The 27,037-nt window shown below is 41.4% G+C and overlaps 1 protein-coding gene across 2 annotated transcripts in view; it reads left to right on the forward strand.

Moving 5' to 3' along the window:
• The window catches only part of LOC131271489 (vesicle transport protein GOT1B), a 433,296-nt gene that overhangs the window by 213,196 nt on the left and 193,063 nt on the right, over positions 1 to 27,037 (forward strand). The gene's annotated exons all lie outside the window — the stretch shown is intronic.

The raw sequence follows: 27,037 nt of genomic DNA on the forward strand, positions 1-27,037 counted from the left end.
AACCCAGCACATTGACAACACACGTGCAGCTTCAAGGCATAGCGCTGACATTGAATGGATTGGATTTGAAAAGAATTCCTTGAAATAAAGTCAACATAATTGGCAAGGTTAGGTCACATTGTCGTCAACAACACCGCAAACGGTGGGCCGCATGCTCCACGCGTCTGCTTTCAAAGCAGGCAGCACCGGATTTCATGCCGGATGTGCGTTTTATTGGAATGCGACGTACATGAATTCGTTGGAGACGTTTCCAGATGCTGCCAAGCCCGATTTAATGGGGAAAGCCATTGAACACGTGAATAGCTGAGTGAAGTGCTACGACTGTTGTATATGCACCGTAGTCTATTGTGAGGGGTTTTCATTGGCTTGTTCAATTATTTATTATTTGTTCGTAGAATCAACGTCTTTATACTCACGATTCTATGCCAGAATAGACAATCATCATCGGAAAGCGTGGAAATGGAGAGAATTGTACTCCCCTCCCTTTCGATAACGATTTTGCCTATTGAAACACTGGGCATGTATCCATATTGGCCTGGCCTGACCTGAAACGTATGCATCATTCAGCTGATCACTTCCGTTCGACGTCACGTTGTCGAGGCAAATTGTCAAACAAACATCATACACCGGCACTGTTGACTGAGGATTCGGATGCCGAAGGTGCGAATGTTAATGAGCTTCTCGTGACACCTTGGCCGAAGCAATCGGACCGATACGGGACTCTATTTATTGCTGACTGGACCGACCGGGCGATCGAAAACCAATCGTATTTCCAATCACGTCGACCGGAACAGTCATCAGTGTGGAACGACAAATACAACACGCTGGAGTTCTTTGATGAACCTTCTTAGAAGACAAGTTAGGTCAACCTTGATGGCAAGAGGGCTGCTGTATGGAGTGTTGGTGAAGGGTTTTTGTTGCTTTTGACCCAATTTGAAGAAAACATGTCTTTTGAATAAATAAATAGTATCTTTGGCTTGTGTGTCGAAAACACATCCTTATTGACATAGAAAAAGAACGACAGGAATCTAATACAATCTAATAATAAAGTGAAACAAAATGCAAGCTAGCGTCTAACACAGCACGAAAATAAAGTGCAAAGCCAACGCAGAACAAAACACCAAAGTCACATTACGACAGTAACCACGATAAAGCTGAAGAAGATGAAACTAACCGCAAAACCATAAAGCTTTGCATGAAATTCGTTGTGCTCGCGGGCCCGTCGGCAAATGCCCATGCCCAGACAAGCAGAGAAAAAGGAAACATGAAAATCTTACCCAAAATACCACCGTACCGACCATCATAATGGAATGATAAATGATTCCCCATGGCGAGATGACTAACCACGAAATAAATGCGGGAATGAAAGGAACAATCCTTGCGGGATTCGGCCTGTCTCTTTCGACCCCACAATGGTCGATGAAAAGTGTGCCCCTTTTCCGTAACACACACACACCCACATACACCCTCAGAGACCCATACGATGGATAAACCATTTCCCTCGGCGAAACGCCCTTTAGAATACTTCCCAAAAGGGAACGCATCGGTTTGAGACCGGCGCCTTAGGACTCAGGATACAATTCGTAGTCTAAATGTCTTGAAATGTTTGTCCAGTTGGAAATTATTCCAACCCAAACCAGTGGAGTTTGATAACCGGATGGAATCTTTCTTCAAAATGCATGTTGATAATAGAAAAAAAGAACGAACAACCCCTTTAAAAGCATCTCTGTGAGGCTGTACTGGGACCGATAAGGAAAAGGTCTCACAGCGAGCAGCAAAAGTATGCTTTCGTTCCCAAGCTGCCCGTTGCGTTAGTTTTCCTCGCCTTTTACTTCCAACTTCGAAGCCACTTTTGGGGTAAACCAGATAGTGAACACGGACAGCAAAAGCAATTATCATTTTAATGAGACCAAACATACAGTTAACCGGAAAGAAAATACTTTCACGTTCCAGCTTTACGGAGCGTAAAATTGAACAACGAATGTACGAACATGAATCGGTACGCAAAGTAGAGCCAGCAAGGATGAGATATTTATTCAGCAATGTTCTTTTCAAATCAATGCCTTGAGACATTCGGTGCATTCAACAACAGAAAATAATAACTGCAGTCCTGTGTCATTCTCAAAATGTAACTGATCGTGATATCTTTCTACGCAGTCGAGCGAGCAAATCACAGACTACAAAACGATTCACGTGCGAAATGAAAACTTTGACAACAGGAAAAGCGAAATTAGAAACCAGTAAACCATGTTTTGGAGCATTCCTACCCGTTGACGCTAATTAGTAGCACATTCATCCATGGCTAAAATTTCAATGGTAATGTTCTTCCTAAAGAATTCTCGTTATCCATCGTTTCGCCATGCCAACATGTTCCAATGGATACGATGCTGCACATTGAATAATTGCACAGTTTCTATCCCTTTCTCGAACCATTGGAAAGGATTGAAATGCAACTTTTTAATCCATATTCACATTCTGTAGCATGCGATATTGAATTACTTTCTGTTTGTTTAATTTTGGATATTACCATTTTCCGGACTATGTATGACAACTCAGTTCAATTCAAAAAAATGTTTTCTTCACAGTAGCCTAACTGTTTTTTCCTATATCGAACAATTTATTAGCCTTCCTGTTTTCTTTTTCGGTGGCCAACTACCGTTTTCATGTTGAACCATGTGCATTTCCAAAAAGTAAATTCATTGAAGTCACAAATTTGAAACACCAATTTTCCACGAGTACGGCGTTTTGAAAACGATATCGTTGCCCGTGATATGGTTAACAAAAATAGAATGAATGGCGTAGCTTACGTTTCACGTTTGTCAAATGAATGCTCGATAAAGTTTTGGTCCATCAATCAATCAATCACAGCCCATTTATACGTATCGTCATTGCACCAACGTAGTTCAATCGTGGCCATGATTTGATTCGTTACAATTTATTAATCCTCCACAGGGCGCATCCCACGCATTCATGAAGGAAAAAATGGAACAAAAAACGTACCAAACTATGTGAAACTAGCTATATTTTCCCACGGGACAGGCAAACGGACTGGTTACAGGGTTGAGGAATTGAAAACGTTCGTTATCATGAAGTTATCGCAGGTTGGGTCGATGGAGGTGCTGAGAAATTCCAGCCATCCGACTAAATTGTTCTACCTGAAGAAGCTGTTGCGTAATTTTTATAGGAATACCCATTACCTGATGGACGCTAAACTCCTCGAACACAGGTCACGGCCACTTGCACAGGGTTTACCAAGGCTAATAGATTTCATCTGAAGGAATGCAACCGCTACAGGTTAACGAGATATTTACTGGTCAGTATGCGATAAAGTGGCTCTTTACGATCTTGGTTTTTACGATGATGAGTTAGTTTGCATTTACGCAGAAGCTTGCAATTTTACTTTTCGGTGTGTTCGTTTTTGTTTGTGTTTAAACATGTTTGTCAATTTGTATATTCAAATGAAAAGCATCTGAAAATTGTGAGAATTTGTTGTACAGTGTAGGATTTCCATTCCTTTACTTATCTATCGGTTTTATAAATGTTTCCACCCCAAACAAGCAATGTGTAAAGCAGTTCCAATAAAGTCATATCAGTTATGTAACAAAAGTTTGAGATACTTAGATTTTCTAGAAACCAAATTCTACTTGTTTAATGATTAAAACAACCAGCACTACCATAAGCCTTTTTGGCTGTAAAATTACTCCAGATGCAGACACGTTGCATTCGGTGTATGGAGCTTACAGAAACCATTCGATGCTAATGACATACAACCACCGGTAACATAAATCCGTTGATGTAAGCTTTGTTCACGTCCATTTACGCGAAAACCTCTCTGTTTTTGTTTGGGTTTTCCGTATCGTCGCTGATCCTTGCAGTGAAAAATCAAATCAATAGAGTTCGGCACTGATTGGAAACTGAAAGCATGAATAAACTAATTATTCGCCTGGCATCAATTGAAAACTCGTCCGTTTCCGAGTAATTCCGAATGCCATTTTTGCTATTCATGCCAACGTCAAATCCGGTATGATGGCTAAATTAAGTTGCAGGAATTCAATATGATATGAAAGTTTTCTCCGAACTGATAGGCAAACGGATAGCCAATGAACACATTTTCCGATTGGTATGAACAAGTGGTTGTATCATGAATTTTTCATTCTATATTTTTCAAATCTATAGTGCATATAGTTTACAGAATAAAACTAGTGCGTATCTAACAAAATTTATGCAAATAATATTTGGTTTTTTCACTTTTCTTTCAGAAGAAAAAAAGAAAAAGACTTAATATCGCCTCAATATATGACAGTTAAAAAATGGAAAACCTTGCACACACAATATCGTTTGGCTGCGATAATTGAATTTAATATTCATGAGCAGCCTTCGCGCCGTACATTGGCAAGGTTTAAGGTGATTTTTCCGGTATTTCGCAGCAACGTGTCTAGCACCGTACTACTCTCCTGAAAGACCTCCAATTGTCCCCAAGGGTGAATCCGATTTGGGGATTATAAATTACCAATTACGTCTCGATGTTAAAAACCTCCGACGGATATAGGAGAAGCCGAAAATTTAATCAAAATGTTCAACCAATTACCTTTAGTCTTTAAATTCATCTTTGGGGAACGAAACAATTTCCAAATAAATCAACCTTATTTCCGGAAGCCTGAAAGAAAGCAGACGATTGATTGAATCCCAATCGTGTAGCAACTGGCTACATTCCAGCACCGATTTTTCCATTCACCTGACTTTGCGTCCAATCGGGAACGCTTTGACAAAGGAAAACCTGGATGAATCGCTTCGACACCTTTTCGCATCGCTTTTCCTGGAGAAGAATATTGGCATTTCTCACGCCAGAATGGAGACTTTGGTGATGGTTTACCTTGTCAACGCGGGTCGGTACCACCGTTGTTGCCCCGTTGCGAACCGATCGGAATGCTGAGACTTAATCAAACTGACAACTAATAAAGAACCGTCCAGGACGCACCGTGCCCTCACCGAATCAATCCTGTTTCTTCTCCTTCTGGGAACGAAAACATAGAAAACATAGAAAAATGTTTCATCAATTCCATTCTATCAGTATGGCTTTCGTAAGACTTTCGGGAGAATTGACAAGTCAAGCTTTTTTTTCAACCATTGTAAGGTTGTTGTAGTACGAAGATATTGAAAAGAATTGGGGAAACCTATTTAATGTTGATTGATTTTCAATTCACCGGGAAGAAAACAAATGCCGTTTTGCTAAGCTTAGCAAGGAATCCATGAAGTATCAAATCGATTTTCAAGCTAAGTAAGTAGTTAAGATAATAATTAAATCCTCGCTTTCTCATTGAAATAATCCCAAAATTGTATCCTGCTTTAGCGTATTTAAAAGATTACTTAACTGCACGAAAAAAAATAAACTATCACCCTTTAAACATCATCGAACGAATGGGCATGGGCACAAACATAATAAACGACACTCGGTCTTGGACGTTGTGGTGTCGTTATATAAATCGGTATTTTCTACGGTCAACAAGACTCTCTAATCGCTCTAGCCGCTGTTGGTAAATCATTATTTGTGTGAATCATACTACATTTATTTCAATTGCCAAACCACAGAATTCAATATGCTGCCCATTTGAAGTACTGCATCGTACAGAATCATCCTCTATCCATTGCCCTGATGAAATGAACCTGTAGAACTTCTGGATAAAACCTATTGGATAACATATAGCAAAGATAGCAAACAATGGACCTAGTTCTTTGGGTACGTAATCCTGAGACCTCAGACAATTCACATCTTGAAGACTGTTACACAAAGTAGCCAAGACACGTGAATGGCAAGATCATAACGGAAGTTTCATATTGTGCATGGTATTGTGAACACTTCGTTCACTGGTTTTCTGCAGAGAAATGCATAAGGCCTGCTTTCTCAAGGCCCTAAGCTTAAGTAGCACTCCTACGATATCGTACCGAAGACAATGGGGGACTACTCTCACGACGTGCCCGTGCGGATGACGAAAACTGCAGAGTCCGGCCTAGACCAACGTTGTGGTTTCGTATTAGCAATTCAGATTAGCATCGCCCCATTTAAGGAAGCATAAATCCAACGACCATCCTGAAATATCATCCTCTCGAAGGGCGGGAAAACTCGGCGTCCGGCGTAGTGTGCGTTAACAACCGAGGCGGTGTACAACCAGAAGGAAACATGAACCCGATGCTTAGTACAATCTTAATACAATTTACCATAATTTGCTTGTCGAGAACGCCTACCACCGGCGGCCGACCGCTCGGCGTGTGAACGAGCCGAGTGCAACGTCGGAAAGGCTGAAGAGGATGGTTCACTTGAGAGTTTATTCCGACAAATCATATAACATCACGCTAACCGTGCGGAAAATAAGCTCTTTCAGGATGCATTGAGCGTGCAGTGAACAAGAAAAGCCGGTAGGGGTGTTCGTTCTTCGTAATTCAGGCGCAGCATAAGGACGTAAGCTTGTTGCCGATGTTGTAACAGGATTATGTACAATCTAAAAGTGTGTTGCAATTTGTGTTAATTTAATACGTGCAGTGCAGGATTTGAAACAAAACTTTCGTAATTACAAAAAATTATAAATAAAAATTATGTTGCTTTATCGACGTCAAATGTATTTATTTCTGGCAAGTAGTAGCACTGGCCCCATTCCTGAAAATGGTACAAATGGTTATTAAACTTGCATCAGAAGTGCTATTAGCAGCCATTAAATTGCTATCACACTAATGCACGACAGCGAGCGGCGATAGAAAGAGCTCATGTGAAATTAACCAAAGGACATGTTTGACGAGTTTCCCTGCTGGCTTTCTGTGAAAACTCGTCTAGACTACCCCTTTTGATGGTCTAGGATGACACTAATCACCTCGTCCTCCGCGGTCGATATTCGTTAGCTAAACTTTAGTCGACCATACGAAAGCAATCGATACTAATTAACGCTAACGAAATGTGTGGACATGCCTGCCGAACACGAGCACTGTGCAAACACTCACCAAACAGGATAGCCAAACATCGACACTCCGTTTCGTGGAGAGTGTTTGGAGTACTCTTCTACGGTATATGAAAATCAATTAATAGCGCTCTGCAGCCGACGTCATTCGTTCCACACGAACACCATGATTTAATAAGCAAAGGAAAAGGAATTGGTTCCAGTCAGTGCCAAGACGACACATTCTCTTAATGTCACCCTGCATAGTAGCTAACACGAAACTATGCTTTCTCTTTCCGGTGACATAACTTCATTGTTTCCTTGTGTAGAGACTACAGAAGTGTGCGCATTTGTGACGAAGTTACAACAGACTGCCTCTGGATAGTTCATAGCTGAGAAAATATACACTATCCAATTTCCGGAAGGACTAATGGGTAACTGAGGTGTAGTTCCCATGAATCATTTAAAGGATTGCTGTGTATATTACCCTTGGAAACGACACATATTCACCACCAACAGTGTGAACCGGTGATGTTTCTTAGTAAGCTATTTTATGTGTTTACAGTTAAACAACGATAAATGTATTATATGAAGCCAGAGAAACTCGTTTTTCTCATGAGAACCAGTCCGTAAGTGGTTTCTTGGACGGTAATCATTACCTTCAAGACCATCCTTAACCGGAACCATCAGTTTTGAGGACAACCGCACCGACAGCGTCCACTCACCTTGCGCTTCGGAACATTTCGAGGGATTTTCCAATAAGCAAACACCTGTTGTCGACACCCTTAAGCAGTTTCAGATGGTCCGGCACCCAAAATTAACTCGTAAAGTAATGCTCGCTTCTTCGGCTCGGCTCCTACACTTTATGCTACCTTTTCACTAATCTACTTTCCTAACCAAACCGCCCGAAATGGATGTTTAATGCTCCCATTTCTCAACCGAAACCCTTCACGAGTTTACCTGTTTTTTTCTCATTTTTATTCTGCTTTTCAGCACCTATCTTACATTTTCACCAACATGTTTTCTCGGTTTGTATCAACGTCCCGAACCGTTCGTAAGCTCTTCTTTTGGGTTAAATTTCCATACCCTACCCGGAAACATTCACCTTTAAAACCTGGGAGTGGGAGGAGACAAAATGGAAAGGAATGCAAGAAACCTTCAATTTGATTACATGGTGCCTAATTTATCTTGTGCTGGTTTTATTTCGGGTCGAAATGGTCTTTATCGAACCGGACCTTTTGTGTGGAAAATTAATGCTTTTAATTTTGAAAACAGAACCCTCCTGTGCTGTGCTCCCAACTGCTCCGATGTTTATTGGACGCTCATGATTGCACCATGATTAACGATTTAAATCTGGCAGGTGAATTGGATTCGGCCAAAATTATTGACAATGTAACAATTGTAAGGTATTTTCCATACCTTGAACTAATGAAACAGTAACAAGACGGTAATTTTTTTCGTTTTTAATATAAACAGAAATGAGAAATAAATATGAAAGAAACAATCCCATCAACTCCAAAAGTGAGTGGTATAAATGTGGTCCTAAAACATTACGAAAAAGATCCAACAAAATCGAATGCTCCGAAAACAGACAAGCCAAACAATAAAATGTGGCAATTTATAACTTTATTGCACTCCAAAACGGCTCTAAGCACAGCATTCGGTGGCACTCTCAGGTGTCAAATTTTGGCGGGTTTGGATTCAGTTTTACTGCCATGTAGGAAATAAAATATGAAGAACAACTCAACCATTCCTACCAACACCACAAACGGAATGGTCTGGAAAGATTAATATCAGCTACGCGTCATCGGCAGAGCCAATAATCGCTGCAGACCCATCCAAGAAGCATTCCCTTGGGAGCCATTTTTCGCCAGCCAGGCGCACTCTTGTGCAAGCAGTGGAAAAGGAACAACGTACGTGTGTTTCATCTGTCGACGTTGCCAATCGCTAACGATCGTAAAATAGCGATTTTCATTAGGCGTATTTATATCGATGCCGAACTGGGAGGAAGGTTTTTAGCCGAAAATACTTTCCAGCAGTGGGAAACCCGGGAGAGATTCAGGGCACGTACCGCAAGCTCAGCAGAAGCATTGAGACAAAGCCCGGTGCAACCTGTTGGATTTGGAGAGGGTTGCTTTATCGGCTGTCTTGTTATTTATGTTGCAGAACGCTTAAAGAATGATTGCGCCAGTTTTATGAACGGGTGAGAGCTGCCATTCGTTTCGTCCCGCAACAACGTGCGGGACATCTTGAAAAAATTATCGTGTCAGCTTTTCTTCAACTTGATCATCTTAGAATGCCTATGTAATTTTTATAATGTATACGTTTTTTCCGAAACCTAATGGTTTGAAATGAAAGACAATTTTAACGAGATAAAGCGACAACGGTTCCTCATCAAATTATTCAATGTTTGCATAGTTTATGATTTTCTTTAAGACCTTCCTAATGGTTGTATGAAGAATCATTCAATTATCGTCAGCTTCTTCAAATGAATAATAAAATCTAATGGAGACGCATGGTGGTTTGCGTAAATTTAATTAGCCATTAATCGATAAAAGGAAGTCAGCCGGAAGTCATTATTTGAGGATTTGTTTGCTGCGCTACGAAGATTTAAAGCTATCTAGAAGGAGTAATTATCGCTCAACTTGTGCAATCCGATAACTATCCAACCGTAGCGAGATATCTATAAGAATCGTTTGCAGCTAGGCTGCCCAAGATTCCTGATCACTTCCGGCCGGTGTCAGTATTATACTATTCGTTTCCTTTTGCCTTTTGTCTGCAAGCCGTCGGAATGATCATCGCTGCCGGAAACGCAATAGGATCGTCACGTTTTTGCACCAACCGACTGCACAGCAAAAGCGCAAGGAGGAAAAACTACGACGTTGATGACCTGCTGCAACGGAACACCATCATTATTCTGCCAGTCCGCTGAGCAAATTGATTCTTCTCTATCACACTCCATCACCGGTTCGCCTTCGAACCTTCGCCCGGTCCTTTCTCCGATAACGACGGAACGCACCGTCTGCCACCTTCCAATCAAACGCTTCATTGCAGACATCATGCCATTTCCATCCCACCTTCTGCTCTCTTCGCGTGACATTATGTCCATTTACATTTCTTTTGCACGGACGTTGATGGCTACGGAAAATGGAAAAAATAATGCTCACTTTCCACGCCCAAGCAAACTTCCCTAGCGCCTTGTGGGGCTTTGCACCGAAAGAAGCGGAAAAACACTCACAAACGGTCATCAACAGTCAGTCCTGGCAGAAACAGAAGCAGCCGGATGAGCAATTCATTTGATGTTGTTTGTTTTTGCTATTTCGAACGCCACCGGCTTTTGCAACATCATCATCCGACGCCCTCCCGGACGAACGGTTCGAGGTGGCTTGGGAAGTGCCAAACCTAGCGCGGCCATCAAAGCTGTCAAAATTAACAGCTTCAGCAAACAACACACACACACACACACACACACAAACACGCACTGCCGACCACTTCCCTTCTACACCACGCTGGTTTTCGTGGAATTCCAACCTGAACAATATGCTGCAGAATAAATATCCCCCACGCGCCACCCGGTTCGGCCCTACGGAGAGGTCGCGTTAAGTATCCACCCACGGTGTCGGAAAAACATTCCATGCTGGGACTTCTTAAAAATGCCATCATTGCCGATAGATAGCCGGGTGCGTCCGTTCCGGGGCTTTGCAGCAATTTCGATTGAAATGCGCTCGACCGTGAGCGGAAAATCGGTTGAACGCGATATTTTCCATACCGTGCGGCCATCGTGAAATCCGAAAGCTTCCAAAGCGAAACGTGAATGAAGCTGTTTATTTTGCCATGCGCTACTTTGCCGAATATCAGTAGCAACTTGTTGTGGATAAATATAGAAAATACATATTTGCACTGATGCTACATATAATATGCCGCTAAAACAACATGGCAAAGTGGTTTGGACGTGTCATGTTTCTAATTCCAATTTTCCAATGAAATTTAAATAATCTGTTTTTGTTATTTTTATCTGGATTGTGAATATCATTTATTTTTATGCTCTTAGACAGCCTTTTTTAAACGATTATTTTTAACATCCGGATTAAGATTAATAAAAATATCACTAAGCACAATATGTGTGGGACAGAAAACATTAAGTGTACCATCACTTTCGAAAGAATACTTTTCCAATTATACCTTCTTAGAAGCGAACCCACAACAAAAAACTGTACTCCGCTGGTTGCTATACAACTTGCCAAAAGGTCAACCATCTGTTCATCCGTTTGAAAACGGATTGATCGATTCATGGTGGGTCACAGTTCACGGAAAACAAACCCACCCGAAACCCTTTTTTGCCCTTCTGAAGGAAGAGAGGGCAATCCTTGCAAACACTTTCTTGAGCTTCCACTACCGCGTCTGATGTGGGTTCCTTTTTTCAATCACCAATGTTCTCTCTTTTTTGCATCGTGTATTGTTAGCAAGGGTCGGAAAAGATCACTCTATTTCGGGGGGTGAAAACTGTCAAGCTAACGCGATACCCGGGGCGTGCACAGGAAAAAGGTACGGGGTGCATACAGAGATCCACTCAAGTGGGCGTCCTGCATGAATTATCGGGCAGTGGCAGACAAACAACTCAATAAATGCGATATATTGGATACATCACAATTGGATATGGGTTTGTGTTGAAGTATTGGGACGGTTCCGATAGGATTCGGCAAATGTCCACCTTTTCAAACGGTTAGTCTAAGGGCGATCGAAATGTTTACCGAAATCGAAAACTCACTTCTGTTTTATTATGAACCATGAAGTCCTTAACAGGGGTTTCACCACGCATTCATCATAACAAACCATAATATTTTGGATGTAAAGAATACAGATTTTTAGGAGCTGTCAGAAACACAAACCCTTGCTTTAATAAAACCGAATATCAGAAAAATCAAGCCTAACAACACAACATTAGCCTATCTGATTTTCCGTTTGATGTTTACCACATCTGAAAATGCTTCAGAAAGTTAAAATTTGAAACCAAAATTAAAAGCTTCCAAGAATGAAGCACGTAAACAGGTTGTTTATGGTTTACGATATGAACTGCATGAAAAATCTTTTGATGTCGGTGTATGCTTGTTTGCCTAACACATCAGATGGGATGTGAGTTTGTGATCCGTTATATCGAAATTGTAAATTCCCACAAGAACCCATTTGACCTGATTCGTTAATCGAAGGTCAAAATCAGTGCAATCATACGCACAATGGTTATGTTTCCTTTTCAAAAAAAATCTTTTATCGTGATATCCAATTCGATCATAATTTCTTTTTTCGAACTTGAGCGGCACTTGACGTCAAATCATGCGTTGAATTGAAGGATACACTTGCTTTAAAATTATTGTTCAAATATTGAAAGGTTAACATATTTCTTTTCATGTGCAACCACTCATTCTATTCCATCTCCATTTGAAGCTAACCATGCTAGCAGGGTTGTATTTTTATGGCGAATAGTTACATTCTCAGAAGTAAATAAATGCCTAATCAATTTATTTCTAAAAATACCAAAAGTCATACCGTTTCAAAGAAAATATTCTTTTTCAAAGGAAATTCAATTTGGTTTTAGTTCTGAAATGACGCCAAAAAAAAATGACAATTTAATATTGATGAGCAGTGGTAGCATAAACATATTTGAAAACGAGCGCCTCGTGTTGCATCCATTAATAAATATTAGTACCATTTTCGATTCAGAACCGAAGAAAAATGCACACATCCATATTAATGCTGGCCAATTAGCATTTACCTAGAAAATGTTATACAGAGGTTATATTCCTCAGGTCTTGTGCTCTTGATATTGTCTAGCATCATGGCAGGATGAAGAGAAACGAGTAACTCATGCCCCAAGAAGAAAGTAGAATAATCCTTTGAAGAAGTTTATCGTGCAACGGCAAAGTCTTGCAGCTTTGCTCGTCGTATCGAAATACTCTCCATGAAATTTAACGACGGCCAATAATAATGAGGCAAGGTAGCGAACCTGTGCGGAACGAATGATTCTCCATCATATCACCGAATCATTGCAAAACAGCGGAATACTGCTAGTCAAAAAGGGGAAAATAATGTTCACACTATCGCTTGTAGACTACTTTTTCCCTCGTCACTGCCGCCTGTCTTTGTGGGGATGATTGATGGTTAATCGATACACGCTTACCTTTATTCCCATTTTCCCCCGGCGACACGCTTCGGATCACACGGAAAAGCGTTGTAGTTCCCGTCACGTCCATCAATAACGGCAGTGTTTGCTCTTTTGCTATAGTATCGCACTAACCTAACGCTGCATCCATCACCTTGTAGGCTCTTGTTCGCTAGAGAAAAGGGCTAGGTCAAAAGGTCCTCTACCGGCGTATGAATCATTAATGTTTTAGAGTTTGTATGATGGCTGAATTGATGGGAAAACTTCTTCTGCTATAGAAACGCAATCATTAATAATAACATTTATTTTATCGCATTTGCGTTGCGAGCGAATGAACACAGAGGAAAAACCACCACCTTCGCCGAAATGAATATTGCTTTCAAAAATAATTATTTCACTCAAGGTAAAAATAAATGGAAAATGGAAAGCTTTCTGCGTTTTGCTGACAGTGCAGAGTAGTAGCAATAGATCGTTTGTAGTTTATAATTCACTGGACGCATTTCCAATCTAAATAAAGTGATAAATTCATGAAATTACTCATTCTTCCAAATTCAACTCAAGATCTTGACATTCTTGCCAGCTTTAGTAAAACTATATACTCACGACAACAGAATAGAAAATTTCGCGCTTTCAACAAAATCACCCTTGGCGGTAAGCACATCGGTTCGACATTATGTGGTCGATGAAGTAATGGTATTAATTACGGTTTCCACATAAAGGTCAGCTGTTGCTAGCGCCAGTGTAAACTTTGCCCGGCTGCGTCATTCATATCGGATAAACCCCCGATGGGCATGAATGTCATACTTCGCCGCTCGGAGTACCGTTGAGCCGGACCCATTTTCCCAAAACCTTCCCAACTGCGCCATCTCGTTTGCACTGGAAATGCTTTCCCCATTGCTACGCCCATCATGATAGCACACGTTTGGCTAAATTAGAACGGAACTAGCGAAAGGGAAAATGCGTCGCTGAAAGCTGCATAATTCGAAAAAGCACTCAGCAAAGCCCATTTTGCCCTTTTCGCCCCGAAATGCGATCAACAGAGCTCTGTTGTCCAGAAGCAGAAAACTCTGCTAATTGCGTCCCGTAGTGAAAATGTGAAAACTCCCAGTAATATGATTTCCTTCCCGCCGCTCCGGCTTTTCACAGGTGGTAAACCAATGTGAAACGTGGTGCACAACGGTCCGGTTCCATCAGTATCAACAGTACCAAATGGTCCGCTCCGTTCGCATCATAATCATTACCATCATAATCATCATCAGTATGATAAGTAGCCATCCTCAGCATGGTGGGAATGCGGGATACCATTAGTAAGAGAATTTTCTTGTTTTTTTTTTTACTTATCCACCTCCTGTTCCTGATGTGTTCGTGGATTTATCTCGAGAAAGGTAGCGAAAAATAAAACTTTAACAAAAATCTACTCGATATTCAATAAATGTAATTCAAACAATTTGAAGAAACAACCGTAAATCGTTGTGAGTCTCCGAGTCCGAGTGATAAAACTAGAACAAACTTATGCATGCACGAAAGGTGACATCAATCATGACACAGCCTTCCACGCCTCGATGGAGCCTCACGTAAGCACCCAACTGAAAATCCCGCTAATGTTCCATCTTCAGGAGCTCTTACTCCTAAAATTTCTGTACCACCGTCTTATATCATCGTTTGCACGCACTGCCGGGAAATCTGCCTCAAAACTGTTTCCATCATCATCTGCACCATCCGCAGCGTCAACTCAGACTACCAACGCGGAGCCATGCAAGTGTTGACTGAGTGGATTTCGCAGCTGTACAAAGTTCACCAAAGTAGGAAAACTCATATGATTACCATGCCGTCTCGCACAGCGTGTATGTATTTCGCACAAGCTCGCCCATAAATCACTTCCCGTTATCTGTCTGCCATTGTTTCACACCGTTTTGCTCGACATAAAAAGGATAGCATTGTGGAAGTTTGTATCTAAGGAGGAATGAAAAGCGAAGAATAAAGGCCTTCTTTGTGGCTTGGGCGTTTTGGTGATCTATCCATCAAGTTGTCGAAACAAGCCATCCAGGCGCAAGGGGAACAAATGTTCTCAAATACTCTACATTGTACAAATGTCATGTAAGTATTAAAGTTAATTTAATGCACTAAAACTAAACTAGTTAAAACCAAATTGCTATGGAGAAAGTATTCGAATCAAAAAATATATTTGAAATGTTAAATATTGAACATGGAGCAAATTTCTTCAAACTCAACTGGTTGAGGATTCGAATTGAGCTGTTCTTTTCGGTGGAATCGATACGCAGTAAAATGAAAAAGTACGCCACTCAAATGGCAAATCAAATCCGATTGCATATCGACAGCAACGTCCAAGTCAAAGGTCGTTTATCGATCGATTCATGGGAACTGGACCGTTTCCACTGATGATTTCCGCTGCACATAAATTCACCTGTAAAAGGAAAAATTCATTCAACTGAACAACACAGTGCGGTTGCATTTACAAGCACCGACAAAAAATTTAGTTTCAATTGAAAAACATCCAGAGCGCGTAGGATTATTTGCCAAACCCAGCTAGTTTTAAAACGTCCCACCCAGCGAAGTAAGCGCCGGATCACCAATTTTCGGTTCGGTTATTTATTGTCCGTTTGGTCGGCACAATCATCGTCGTACTGAACCATCGCGTTGGTTAACGCGACGGAAAAACAAATGGACGACACAATATTGGTTGTGACCGAAAACGTTTTTCACTGAAACATTCGGACCAACAGAATACGATGAAAAAAGGTAGATAGAGTGGAAACTCAGTAAGGAAAACATTTCCTCTAAAAGAAAATAAACAAAAGTGATTATCTTTGTACCTTGCCTTGTTTCGTTGGCACATTTTGCATTCGTTGCAAACATAACAAGAGAAAAACAAATTGTTGCATTTTAAACCATTCCGACGTCCTCGGTTGATACCGATTTGCTCAGCTGCTGCAGCAACCCTGGGAGTAAAATCAATACACAACGACAATGTGCATGTGGTAGAGTGTGCATCTAGCGCCAGATGCATTTGCGGTTTACTTTCTTTCCGTTGAAACCAGAAGCGGTCGGTTGAAGTTGTGGAATTGTGATCGATACAGCGAGCGATCAAGCTGGAAGCTTTCGCAACAATGCTCATCTGCATCAACTCACCCGTTTGCTGGGAAGTTGGTTGAAATGTGTGTTAGCATTTATCACCATTCGATATGTGTCTGATAGGCACGCTTCAGGGTTTTCTTGATCATTAATTCTTCTCAATGGTGGTGTATTCCGTTATTTAATTGATTCCATTTCGAATGCCGTTTTATGGTGGACTAGGCACGTTTTATTTTGCAATACTAAGCATCTGGTCTGAGGTATTATTTGAAAGCATTGTTTTAGCAGACGAAGAGCAGATTGCATCAAAAATATCTATGCCTCAACTCTTCACTGTTCGGCGGTGGCCGAAACGCCATTTCGCAATAGCTACCAAATTAATTAATCCCAAACTAAAACAAATTTTGCACGGCTCCATACTTTATTTTTGAGAAACACTTTTGTCTTTTTGCCAGTTTAAAAACTATTTTTCGCGTCCAGTGGTCGTTCAACATCACGAATAATTTAAAAACAACCAGGCGCCTCCATCAACGCTTACCACGATCGAACTCGGCAAATTACTGCACAACTTTTTTATCTTAATTTTGAATCCGTTTCCATCGCAACACCCGAAAAAGACTAGTTTGGTTGGAGAATAAAAAATAACCAAGCCCGGCAGTAACTTTATTTATGAGCTTCAACTCTGCCCTTCGCAGTGCGCTTTCGGCATCCGTCATCGTTCGCTTCCGGCTGGGCCAACAACGTGCAACGACGATGCAAAACTTTCCTTATATTGAGTTCAGCTTCGCGGTTTCATTGCACACCAAACACTGCTCTGGTAGTCAGGCGGAAAAAGGCGAAATCCCGTCTGCCAGTTTTCCATGATCATTTCGGTGTTGATCTTTGGGGTTTCGTTTTTCGCATCAAACAAACTTAAATGAAAATAGTTGGATGTAGTGGTTAAAATGAACCACAGCCAATCGATTTGCTGTTCGTTTTCTCTCAGAATTTATTACCCTGCTTAAAAATATGCCACTCCGAAATACAACACATTAAATGCGGTTGCCATTAATTATCCACTGTCCAGTTTTACTTTTTTCTCTAGTTTTACGTACTGTTCGACACGTAAACTGTACCAAAACATGAACAAACCCCAAAAAATGGAGCCTTGCTCTGGCCACACTCTGCGTGTGATGGTGCACTAAACCGCCGGGATAATGCAGTTTTATTGCTCCATCAATTTTTGGTGTAGATCGAAATAAATAATTTATTATCGTTGGCTGGTGAACATTTTGTGTTTCTCTTTCTGTTTTGCAATGGAATGAAAAATAATGAATGGTACATAAAATTTAACTTCTCAAATGTCTTTAAAAGCATCTGAACTAACGATATCCAGATAATCTTACGAGTGAAATGCTATATTTATTAGCTGTGTTTATTTTCGCTTTCCTTTGCCTGTCGGTGAACAGAAATAAATTCGAACAATTTTTGCTGCGGATGTAGAAGCCCGGAGAGCGAAGATATTTGCCAATCTTGCAATCGACACCGGCAATAAAATACATTCAGGATATCCCCCGGAGCCAGCGCGATAGCGATGTGGCCGATATGTTATCCAACTTCTGGCAGCTCGGGGGAAATGTTCGATGCGACTCCTGATTCAGCACCAGGGGACTCCCGCAGCAGTCATGTATCCTTCGTCGACCTCGGTTGGTAGGTGAAATAAAAACTCTCACACGCCACGGGGTGAAACAGCCATGGTTCGGGTGAGAATGGTAGGAAGAGAATTTTTCTCTCAACACGCTTCACCGCTAGCAGAGTTGCAAAAGGTAAATCATAATAAGATGTAAACATTTTCACATATTTCTTTCGCTTTACCCAACGCTTTCGCATGCTTCCTTTGGACGATGAGATACTTTTGCCGGAACGGAAGCCAAACTTCTCACCACCGCCAAGGGGTGGCTTCTTCTCGTTCGCCCGGGGTTGATTTATGTACACTCCGGCACTCCGTGGTGTGCATGATTTATCTTTCCCCATCTACAGTTCTTCTGGCTACCTTGGCGATCATCACCACCACAACATTTGGCTGCGTTTAGCATGTGATTTTCTCATGTTTATGTATTTTTCTTCAGCTTTGCTTTGTACATCTCCCTCGATTTCTTCTTTTGGTTGACTTTTTGCCGCATCCATCACAAGCTGTCCTTGCGGACCATTTTGGAGCTGTCAACGACAAATGATTTGGTCGAGGTTTTAATCGGATGTTGGTTGCGTTTTAGTTACTTTTTTAAAGCCACTTAACGCGTAAACCCATACCATTTAAAGCGTAAACCTTGGTTTCTCTGGAATAAACGGTTCCACCTTCGCCACGGCCAAGATTAGAAGTGGTAACATCTTTTTATGGCAAAGCAAATCTTTTTAGGGCAAACGGTACATAATGTAAGCTCGGCTTTCGCCAACAACAGAATCCAATTTAAAACTTTGCCCAAGTTGGATGTATTTTCTCGAAGCTTCCCTAATCTCACACCAAGTTTGGGCGATACTGGGTATTGTTTCAGTTGCAACTGATCCAAAATCATTTATCAGTTCATCAAAGTGTTCCCACCTGATCCAGGGAGATTGTTGCAGGCACGAGTTGCACGTGTTTTATGCTCACCGAACAAACGATGCGGACTTTTGCGGAAGTGTATCGATTGTATCCTATTGATTGAACGTGCCAAAGCCGAATGTGAAACATACCATACGTTGAACATAAACACTATGGGAGGAGCTAAAAGAATTAAACAATGGAGACAAATGCATAACCAGCTAATAATTTCATAGCAATAATTTCAGAATTGTATAATATTTAGAGATTAAGAAATGATTTAGATAAAGAAATGTTTAGATACACTTTCACATAATTATCCAGTTTTTTGCCAACACACGAATCAAAACCCGTTGTCTTTACCCAATGTTTCACTCGTTTAGATTTGGCAGAAGTTCCGAATCAGTTCACCAGAATCTTCCACCCTTTTGAGCATGAGGATTTCAGGGAAACTTGCTTGTTCGAAAAACCGATGTTGTCAGAACTCGTGTGCTCGTCCAAACCAACAAAACATGGAAAAGTATGCAAACTTGCCATGCTTACCATGGCAAGAGAACATTCGCAAGAAACGAATACGATGGTACTTCTGCTTACCACGAAGTATCGGATGAAAATAGTAGACACGTACTGAATAAAAGCAGAATCGATCGTTCCTCCAGGAAGGAGCAAACACGGATGTGAATGATGAACGTATTCATAGGGTTCAAAGTTTCTTGTTTTTTTGTCGGAAAAAAGTGAAGCAACATCTTGGGAAAGTTTTCGGTGTCGGAAAAACACTTTCACGGTAGTGTTCTCGACGTGGTTTAGTGAATGAAAAGATATGTTCGGAAAACTAGTGAACCATACGGTTGCTAACAGAAGAAATCGAACAGTTCTGTTAACTGACAAGCCAGTCGTTACTTTAGCCGTTGCAGAGTTAGAACTCGTAAAGGTTGAATCAGTGCTTTCTAAATATGAAATTCAGCTTTAAAACATTAGTTTTTAACGCATATAAAACTATGTCAATTCTCCATCCAAGAATTGCGCATGGAATACTCGTAGTAATGTTTGTTTGTCTGACCTACTTCCTTACACCATTTTCTCTCCTCCCATCTCCGCTTCGAGACAGAGCTTTGGTTTGTAATCTTTTAATTAAAACTGTTATCAACGCCAGTCGGGGATGCATGACGAAAATGTTTCCCACCCTCCGAAGACAAACGAATCGTCACTTCCGGTCGTATCGTGGATGTCAACAACAGCGGTCGGCGATTGCACTAGGTTATGCTCTGTTGGAACCGTCTCGCCCGTTTCGTCCATAACTTCCGTAAGCAGAATGCTCGCATGAAAACTTATTCCGCACCAATGAAACCGAAAGCGAACGACCAACCAATGGCAACTGGACATAACGCGGCAAACTACGGCCCACGACAGAAGGCACCAGAGCAATTAATTTGTATAATTAGCAACTAGCATACTCTACTCACCGCTCTATGAACTACGCTGCGGAACTGAATGCCACTTCAGCGATATATTTACTACCAAGGGAAAGCGCTCCCAGGGAAAACTCCACTCAAGCTTTAACCGAGAGTTGGTGGACAATATGACGCCCTCAACAGGCGGACAACGACGGAAGGACAACCAACCGCTGAAGTCCGAGAATTTTAAAATTAAATTAGAAAAAGTGTTCCTGCCCGAAGCGCAACAACGAAACGAACTGGAAGTGCGAAGCGGCATCTGGGCGATTCAGGAAATTTAACACACACAAAATGAATCCATTCTCTCGAAAGGGTAACGAATCTCGACAAAAGCACCTCTAGCGATACATCATCGTATCGAACGTATCCTTTCGTCACGACTCATACGAAAATCCGCTTCGATCAGCCAACGCCATCGTCAAGAACCGACGTTGTGTGACGTTGTGAACATCCATCCATCGAAACGCTGGCGACAAGAGATATTGTACCCGCCGTCCCCTTTTTTTCCTGTTGAAGAATTTTCAATTCTGCCACCGAAAAGATTCCGCACTATGATATGGTCTGATCGGCATTTTTTCTCCACTTCCTGAGCTGGAAGCATACGATCCGTTACGATTGATTACGATTTCGAGAAAGATTGAGTTTTGAGCCGGATGAAGTCAATCTTTGTTTGTCTGGCCAGTTTTCATCAGCCAGTTCGCTTCGTTGATTGATTCTGGAAGAATTTGATTTTCACCAGACTATATCAACAATGTTGGACATATATTTAACATTTGCTAATGAAGTTAAAGTTGTAAGTTGTCGATTTTTATGTTTTAGTTGAAACTTAGTTCTACAAAGATCCACTTTTTTATATTTCATTTTTTATTTTATCGAAAAGATATAAGATAGATGATTTTATAAAGTGAATTATTAGTAATCTAGTTGTATTAGACATATTTTAATAGCTTATATTTTTCGTATCGATCACAATACTAAACAACAACGAAATATGATGCACTAAAATCCTCGTTTTTAATGTTGCTGTGTAAGCTTAATCCCATTTCTTCTCCTGTTTTCTTGAACTGTTTTCCCTCGTTTTGGTAGGGGTATCGTTTAATTGAAGACAAGGCAGGAACGGTAAGTATGTCAGAGCATCGTGTCGCTCCTAGGCCGGTACGAGCTACGATGAAAATCCCCGCTGTCCATCAGCAGACCCCAGGCCGGTGGTCGGAGGACACTTGATATCTTTTCGTCGCCTCGGGACCATCGGCCACACCCGACAAAACGCGCCGACCGACCCTCATCACTCAACCCCAACACATCCCTCGTCTTTAACCGTCTTTACATCCCACGCCCCCGATCGAATCCGCCGTCCGAAACACTTCCCTGTCGCAGTGGGAACGGATTTATCCCGGGAAAATCCGTTTTCGATCTGCGGTAAGCCGCCGTAAAACTAAATTCCAAATCGAAATTCCGTTTGGTATCCTCGCGCCGTTCCGCAATCGGTGCTGGAGACGATAATGTCGATGTGTGGCCCGAGGGTTTGATGGACGACTACAACATTCCAGGCCTTTCGTATCTAATCTATCGGCCGACCATCGTCGCCTAAAGTGCAACCGTGCCGCAGGAAGGTTTCATCGTTATTCAACGTTGGTTCGATCGTTGGCGCCGGTTTGTGGACAACTTTGGGCAATGGCTGACAAAAGAGGGTTTGAAACAAACCAAGCTGGGCGAATTCTTGGAAATCAGTTTCGGCAGCAGAAAGTATCGTTCATCGTGTACCGCATTGGCATTCCGAGGAGCGAAAGGTGCACAAAAGGTTCGGCAACCGTAAGGAATGCCGTAGGATCGTCGAGTTTTGGGATTTTGATGCGTTGGAAGCTCACGAAAAAGTTACAGTCCGTCCCTCTAACAAGGGGCGTCGAAAAGGGAACATAATCGTTCATTCCAAATTATCATAAACCAACAATGTATATCATAAGAATAGTATCACCTTCCTACAGAAGATAAATAATACCGTCGAGAAATCAAAACAAATTAACTTAATACCAACGAGCGCTTTGAAAACGTTAGATAAACGCTGTTCGGTACCGAAAATAGCAAGCAAGCAGTTTCGTTCACTGCAACCATAGCAACCGGGGCCATATCATCGGTAGGGTGGGTTGGAAGGAAAACACAAGAATCCACAAACTGTACGATCCCACCAGTATCATTTTACCCTCCGTTTGCGTATCGACGGGGCACCCTTTCGGTATCGGTGAAAATTGGGTAGAAAACGTAAAAAGAGACCATCACGTTCCTTGTTACCAACTGTACGTGCAAACAACAAACAAACCCACGGATCGGATGCTCCTCTGCTCTAAAAATAACCGATTCAACGGGGATAAAAAATAAAACTCCTGTTGAAATGAGAAGCATTTTTCCCAAAGTGGTAGGATGAAAATCTACGGCATTTTCCAAAAGGGAAAAAAATTAGGGAACAATTGCATGAAAAGGAGACACTGGGAACGGAACACAAATTACACTTATTAGTACATTTAAGAGAAGCAATTATATAAATTCCTCTTGTGTAGGAGGAGAAATTTATGCCCATTACATTTTTCGGTCAAAATCTTTTCTTTACAATATTTGCAACATTAATCCACACAATTATTTCCAGTGAGAAAAAATTAATCTATTAAACTAATCTATTCGTACAAGTTTTCTCAACAGATTTAACCAACAAACGATTGGAAATAGAAAAAGATTGTGACCGTTTTTCGTCGGAACTCCATCCGGATAATTTTCCTGCCCGTTACAGATCTCACAAACCGCTGACAAGTGCTAAAACTTTGAACATAATTTCGAAACAACTGCCATTGACAACGTGAAGATGGTTCCCACCCCAAAATCCCGTGGGAGTAAACCGTGCCCATAATCGTTTTGCGTCGCGATTCGCCTAACGGCACTATTAACTGTTAGCACACTATTTCGATCCAATGGACGATTTTGCGCTATTTCAATGCTGTAAACATGCGGGGTGCGTTGAGAGCGTGGCACGAAAATGGTTAAACATTCCGCAGCTGATAAACTTACTTTATATACGAGGAATGCTGCACGCTTGTCTCCGTCAACGTCAACGGCCGAAGAAAGCCCAAGTGTTCGGAAAGTTTATTACTCAGAACCAACGTCTTTGTGGGATAGTTTTTCGGCTTCGAAACTACCTGTGAATGCGTGGCGAGCAATTTCCGGCAAGTTTTCCTCCAGAACACCATCCGGCCAGCTAATGGAGGGATGCAAATTTAATTTCACTTTCATCACCACTCGCTTCCTGGTGCTGGTGGACTGCAAGTAGCAGCAAATTGGCGTTTGCATCTGGCGAAAGTAATCTTACCGGAGAAGGGTGAAGAAAATTATCTTCCCATCGTAAGCCACGGAGTGCATTTGGTGCCGCCGGGTCCGAAGAAACCGAGAAGATCTGCGGCCTCCATTAAAGCGTTGGTGAGAAGGAGTTGAAATTAATTGGATTAAAACAAAGAGTTTTTGATCATCGTGAAGGACTTGGGCAAGGAAGAAGCTTTATAAAATATAAATTCATCTGGTGTTTAATTTTTAATACAGGTACATCACATGAGAAAAACACTTCCATCGCCATGACAGGCTACTTCAAGGATGCACCAAAGATATTGCAACAAAACTAGAAGAAAAACTATTACCTCAAAGAAAATATTATTCTCCTCCACTTGCAACGTCAACGGCCAATAATTCTAGCCAGCGTCACATTTCGCTCCGGCTTAGCACACAGCTTAAGCGGAAAAGCTTACGGCGAACTGTAAAAATACGTCATCCCATAAAGAATCGATGCTCGTTACCTTCAGCAACACTAGTCGCAAAGTAGACCGATAAAGAAAGTGTTACTTTCTAAGCGCTGGTCGGATATACAAAAAGTAAACAGCTTACAGGTGTATCGGACCGAACCACGGACCGAAATAGCGTGCGGTCTTTTCTCCATTCCAAACCGCAAGCCGAGCGAACGCATCCGCAGCAGTGTGTGCGTTTCAAAGCACGGACCGAACGGAAGAGGAACCGGAGTTGGTAAGCTTTTTTGTGTTTTGTTGTGGCACGAAAGCATAAATGGCCCCGGCACGGTTTTTCATAAATTGTAACCAGTTTAATGGCGCTGGTCGTAGCCGCGGACGGTCGGTTGCGTACGGTGGAAATTTTACGACGACAACCGGCAGGAATCAAACAGTCGAACGGACGACGGGCAGTAAAATTTTGTCCTGCGCTATAACGAACCAGACGCAATGTGGTCTCTATATGGCCTTGGTCGGGATATTGTCGAAGGCTAAAATGGGAACGATCATCTGCCGGTGTAGGTGATGCATTGGTGAGAGATAATCAAATTTATGGCTGAAAAGGACGAGACGGTAAAGGACGTGGTGCATTGGATGCAATTGAATGTAATCTAAACAGGCGGTATGTTTAGTGAGCAGTAAGTTTGGTCTGGTAAATTGAATTAAATAGTATCATTACTTACTCTCAAAGGGAGCACATATATTTGAGAAGCATGAATAAGTCATCTCTCTTAATTGAATTATATTCATCAAGGGAAAATTGTCCACCAAATCACATTTAGACCCATTTGTTAAACACGTTTCTTCAAGAGAGTTGAGCAAACTTGAAAGAGGAAAAATATCAATCATGATGTTTTTAAGCTTATCATTAAATCATTTCACACGCTACTTATGACCACTGCCCCATCAAACCCACGCTCCAAAACAATACTTCAACGGAAAAGTGCAAGAACCAGCTCGTAAAGATCATCCTGACCTGGTTGACAAACTTTTAAATAGGGCCTTTTCGTACGACTTTGGCAGTAAATCTTTCCAGAAGTCCCATACGTGATGTAGTCCTTGCCCTTAACGGTCCTTAATCGGGCAACGTGTGCAGCATGTTTGCTCGCACGGCTGAATTTATCGTACGGCGACGATAAGCCGTACTTCTGGGTGGAGGTAAGCAACAAGCCTTACGAGAACAAATGTGCACAGCCGTGTTTTGTTTCCGTATGTGAGTATATTGCATAACGATTCCATAAATTAAAGCATAATAAAAAATAATATTTTATAAGCCGATCACGTTCAACGTGGTGTACATAAATTAATTTGAACTTTGTTTTTTCTTCAGCATTGGATTTTCATGTAAAAGACTGAGACTTCAATTCGGAACTTAATGAAGGTGCACTTGAAAAGACCACTTGAAAGCTAGCAAACCGAATAGTGGAAAAACGGATCTGTTTGATGTTCGTTTTCATAAATGCTAGATGAGATGGCATAAGTTTCCACTTGAGTTCCACTATACCTGCATTCCCTTGTGTGTTTTATTTTATACCCGTTATCAAAAACAAACTTGAACCATGTCACGTGGTTCTGTTCCTGTGTAACTAGTCACAAAACTTTATGATATACATTTGTTTCCTCACACTATACATACGATCTCACCGCATTCAAGCACCGATTCAAGTGGACAGTAAGACCATACTGTAATAAATCTCTTCACCTCTTTAAGGGTCCTCGTTATTGTCACGCCAACAATCGTTATTTGATACCGCGAAACGGAAGGTAGTCGATGATCGTTGTGTGAAATCTGATAGGTCCTTTTGTCGGAAGTAGCCACAATTGACATGGAAAATAGCAATAAAGCAACAAAATAGCCTCAAAATAGCAGCCACACTGTTTAACATAAATGTTGCCCGTTCTTATCGAGTTATCAGCTGAGGCATGTCGACCTCATAATCTGCGGCAATTAGATCGAATCGAAACCATCGCTGACGCGAACATTCCTCGGACAGGACAGGAAATTAATTAAATCGCAAGTTTTATCACTAATCATTTCCGCCGCAAAGCTCCTCCTCACGGACGCATCCCCCAAGGATGTTATGGCGTTGTTGTTATTCCGCAATATCTGCTTAGCCTAAGTATTTCTTTCCCCGCTTCCTTCTTTCCCCGCCACATGGCGTAGTTATGAAATCAAAGGGGTTCTAGAAGATTTCTGCCCGTTGGCATCCGATGGGTTTGATATGCAGTGAGTTGTAAGATATTGCTTATTGCCTATTAAACACACCGGAGGCGAAGGAAATCGGATTTACACAGTCATGCTATAGCCATTTGATCAGGTAGCAAAACAATTCACCTGGAATCTATATCGGCCTGGGTTTGAGAAGTTATAGCGATAGCTAGCAAGAGCAAGCACAAACGGATGAGATATGAGATAATCTTCATGCGGTGGGTAAACTGTGGCAAACTTTTGCAACGAATTATCGTTTGTTTAGTGTTTTAGTTACAACCCAGAATTATAATTTAGGTTCGGAACAGGAAAGCCGTAGGCGTACGTCAGATGGAACAGGGTCCTTGAACGGCCATGCCACACTTAAAAAAATAGCCCTTCGAGGGAAATGACTATCTGTGTGCAAACGGAAATGTGTGGTGAACCTTTGGGCAGCAATTGACCGAAGACGGTCGTTAATCCACAGAACAATAGATTCAGGAGGAATGTATATCAAAAAAATAATAAAATAAATTATATAAATTTTGTTTAATTAGGATTAGGCTTTTCATTGCGTATAATGACCCTTAATACACCCTTAATTTTCGACAGGTAGTTTATTACCCAGGCATCCGTGACGCGGATTTCATGCTGGATATTTTCGTAGGCGCGATATAGTTGACCTCAAGGCCTGATGCCTTATGGACTCTATTGTTGATATGATAAATCCGATTTCTACATTCAAAATGCCGTAAATTATAAACATGCATATACATGTTTGCATAAAACAATTTGTTGTTTTAAAAAGGTTGAAATAACATGAAATATTTCATTCTACCCG

This window comes from Anopheles coustani, chromosome 3 (assembly GCF_943734705.1).
Source record: "Anopheles coustani chromosome 3, idAnoCousDA_361_x.2, whole genome shotgun sequence".
NCBI lineage: Eukaryota > Metazoa > Arthropoda > Insecta > Diptera > Culicidae > Anopheles > Anopheles coustani.